Raw genomic sequence first — 4,618 nt, 5'->3', positions numbered from 1 at the left:
ACTGACTCCTAAAAGTAGTATAAATTGACTCCTAAAAAGGTGCAGAAAATATTCCCATATCAAAGTACTGATATACTCTAGGCTATCCTAAAATATAGGAACAAATACGCTGACTTGGTAAAACTAAGTAAAAAATTGAAAACGATAAATACACTAATTTGTTATAAGATGAAGAGAGAAAAATTGAGGGTAGCGTAAGAATTGATGTAGAAAAATAACAAGGATGAGCTCTAAGCTGGAGAATGAGTGAACTGCGCTTCAATTTCAGTTTGATTTCAGGGAAGTACACAAGTTGAAGGATACGTGTGTGCTTATTCCCATTTCTTATATAGTAATATTGCAATAAATAATTGTTATTAACTTTTACTTTATAAAATTAAGATCTAAGTAATTATTTAGTCGAAACAATTATTTTTTTAAAAAAAGTTTAAATAATATTTGTATAGTAAAAAGTATTGTTTTTTAAAAATTTCTTAATAAACATGTGAGGAAAGTAGATATACAAAATATTTATTAATTTTTACCTAGCTTGAATTTGAAGGATAAAAATATCATATAAATTCACAGAAAAAATATGTATTTATGTAGGTTTTATGGATGCTTTTTATTTTTGAAGTTCAGGAAAATAGTATCAAAACTTATGCAATTATTTGTTAAGATCATTGATGCTCTTTCCGTTATATTTTCTGAAGAGTATTAGATGGATTAAAGTGATTTAGAAAACATGAAATTGTTGAGAGAAGAATAAAAGAACGAATAAATTTTACACCTTTTTCTTTTCATATTAATAGTGTATATTTATTTTTTCAAAATTCTTAAGAAATCATAAATAAAATATTAGTTTAACTAATTTGCATCTTTATTTTTTTTAACTTTATAAAATTTATTTACACAACCAAAAAGAATTGATTATTATAATTAAAAAATTGTAATTAATTATATCTTAATTCATAAATTAAGAAATAATTTTGTATAACTATTTTTAGCAATTTCAACAATCAATATCAAAAAACAAAAATAATGTCACAATGTTAGAAGAAGAATGAAAAACAATTAAATGATAGAAGTGAAAATTTTAGAATAATAGTTAGAAAAGAAAGCAAAGCAAAAAAAAAAAGAGTAAGAAAGAGGGAAAAGTATCATTATAAGGGAAGAGTGAAAAAGGATAGTTTGGGCAATTTTCTGAAATGGAACCCAATTATGCACTTGGCAAAGTATAAGTAGAGTATGATATAAGTTTTGTCTATCATATCATATATATGCCTCATACATAATACTATAATTTTTTGAGGTAGTTTGATTCAGCACGAAGTTTAAGTAAGAAACGATGATTTTTAAAACTTGTAGTCCAAACAAATTATAGAAATTTGTGCCAATGGTAACTAAGTTCAAAAGGTAAAATAAACATTTTATAACTAACTTCTTACTTAATATAGAAATGTGTCATTTTTTTTAAGATAAACTAAAAGGGAAAGTGAGTCACATAAACTGGAGCAGAGGGATAAAAAACTGATGGAGATTTCATTGTCATCCTAGTATATGTAGCTTAAGCTTAAAGAAGATGCTTGAAGGATTGGTTAAAACTCAACGTATAGGCACTACGAACAACAAGTTGATCTATTCATGAAGGGTCTATGCAAGACTCAACATATTCATCGGCTCTTTTACCAATAGAGAGACAAAGAACAATTAAAAAGATACATTTATGAGTTTCTTTCTCGCTGACCCCTCCATAGAGGCTATCACACTGCCATACTGAGAAAGTTCCTACTATGGAGGGATAAACTCAGAAAAAGTCTAATTTTTTAATTCATAGGATTTTTTTTTATCTCATTCCAATTTTAAATTGGAACATCTTTTTAAAGAATTATTAAGACTCCGCGTGAGATGTCCTATGAATAACGATGGATCAAGTTGTTACAAGCACACTCCAAATATATTGTTATGGGGTTGGGGAAAAGTTTCTTACATTAATCTATGAATTGGGAAATGCATCCATGAGCAACTTGTTTTCAAATATAAAAGGAAACATATAAATCTTTGCGAGAGGCATGAAAATAGAAGTATAAATAAATACTAGCAGATGCAGTTTCATAGATCATGAATAAGTAAGTTTAATAAGTGTGTTTTACGTTTTACCATAAAGTTATTGGGTGTCACCGATTTTGATATAATACTCTGCTATCATTATGGGAAATTGGAGTTTTTCTTGACCATAGGGTAATCGATGCTCCATAGATGATAATCTGACGGTCAATTGGATTGAACAGATTTCGGTGATTCATCCGATTCACTGATGACGTGATGCAATTAGTTTATGGAATTACCTTGAAGGACTAGGGTTTCTCCGCGTAAAACATACAAACGATGAATAGAATAAAGTTAACAAATAAAGAAAGATGATTTCGTCTTTTTGCACCCTCAAGTCAATGGCATAATCATCAAGCTTGTGTTTGATGTTGTGTTATGGTGTAACTGATACTCCATTTGAAGTTGGGAGCAGAAAGAGTTTTTTGAGTTTGAAATCTTCTATGTTTAAGGTAATGATATATATGTTGTAGAGTCTCCAATGAGGGAGTCAACAATTATTTTGTAAAACTAGTGAAATATGTCGACATCCCTTCCCCTACCCTACCTTGAGTTTCCTATTAAATCACTGTTGGGTTTAGCAAGTGTGAATGAAAAAAAAAGAGAGAATATGAAAAGTGAGGGAACTATTTTGGAGGAAAAATTAAAAGTCATTTGCAAAGTGCAAATGACAAGTCATTTCTCCCATATCGACAAAAGAAAGGGAAATTGTTGTCCTTATATAAGGAAGCACTTCCATTACTTCTTAAAGAGCTAAGAAGAAGATGTCCCCTAGCGCCGCCGCCGTCGTCGCTCGCTCGGCTTCGTCTTCGAATTTGAATTCAGATTTGGCAAATGATGTGCTTGATTGATAAATTTTTTGGACAAAATTTATTTAATCAGTTTTTGTTAAATCAAATAAATCTTGTTAATATTATCTCTTATAAATTTGCGGGTAGCGGTAACATTCCGAAAAGTTGTTACTCTTTCTGAAAAGTCGTTACTTTCTGAAATTCGTTATTGTCCTAACAGACACATTTTTCCGAAAAGTTGTTATTTTTTCCAAAAGACACAACTTTCTGGATAAAACGGGTCTGAATAGATTTTTCTGAATAGACATGTTTCTTGCTGAAAATGTCTATAAAAGGAAGTCAATTTTTCGATTTTTCAAACATTGAAATTTTCCGTGTCTGCATATATTTTTCTCTCAAATAAATCAAAGTGTCGATCGACTCAGTCTGTGTGACTTGTTGTTGTTCTGAAGTTCGCTGAAGTTAAAGAAATTAGAGGTACCGCTATTTCTTTAACAGGATTAATCCGTTTTATCTTGGGAGAAATTAATCCATAACCTTGGGTACAGTGAGGGGATTAAATTTCTTAAGGACACACAATAGTTTCTATGGACTCGGATTACTTCTTGTATTTTATGTTTTTTTCTGCTTCATCTTATTCTGTTTTTGTCGTTTTAGGCTAACCTTATAATACAGGTTGAACAACAATTTTAAGAAATTTAATAAGTTTCTGTATTTGAGGTTTTTGGAGATTAAACCTTTATGGTTTTCTACTCTGCCTGAATTTTAAAATTCAGTCGATTAACGATAAAAGAACATAAAAGCTTTATCGTTAAATCAGAAACAGTCTGTGTAAAGATTTGTTCTTTACTGTTAGTATTTCAAATATTTAAGTTATCTGCCATTTGTGACAGAAAAAAGAAAAATGTCTAATTCAAGTCAAACAAAAGCTGGAACAGTAAGTGCTGCAACAACATCGGTTGCACATAATCGTTCAAATGCTGCCTTCGCGCCAGCTGAGAAACCTGCAAAGTTTTCTAGAGTTGACTTTAAGAGATGGCAGCAAAAGATGTTCTTCTATCTCACTACGTTGAGTCTGCAGAAGTTTATTAATGAGAATGTTCCTGTTATGTCGGATGAAACTCTGCCTGATGAACGATTCTTGGTAACAGAAGCATGCACACACTCAGATTTTTTGTGTAAAAATTATATTCTCAGTGGCCTGCAAGATGATCTGTACAATCTGTACAGCAATGTCAAAACCTCAAAAGAACTCTGGGATGCCTTAGAAAAAAAGTACAAAACAGAACATGCCAGAATGAAGAAATTCATTGTGGCAAAATTTCTGGATTATAAGATGATAGACAGTAAGACCGTCGTCACCCAAGTTCAAGAATTGCAGGTCATAATCCATGATCTCCTTGCTGAAGGTATAAATTTATTTAATGCCTATGTTAGAAATATTAAGTTTTTCCTTAATACTCACATAATTTTTAATGTAGGATTGATTGTGAATGATGCCTTTCAAGTGGCTGCAATTAATTAAAAGTTACCTCCATTGTGGAAGGACTTCAAAAACTACTTGAAACATAAATGCAAGGAGATGACTGTTGAAGATCTCATAGTAAGGTTGAGAATCGAAGAGGATAATAAGGCTGCAGAAAAGAGGTCATGTGGTAATTCAGCAATATCTGGAGTAAATTTTGTTGAAGAAGATTCCACAAAATTAAAGAAAAGAAAGAAAGCATCTGGTCCAAAAA

Source organism: Solanum pennellii, chromosome 9, assembly GCF_001406875.1.
Source record: "Solanum pennellii chromosome 9, SPENNV200".
Taxonomy (NCBI): domain Eukaryota; kingdom Viridiplantae; phylum Streptophyta; class Magnoliopsida; order Solanales; family Solanaceae; genus Solanum; species Solanum pennellii.
Note: the sequence above shows the minus strand (reverse complement) of the source record.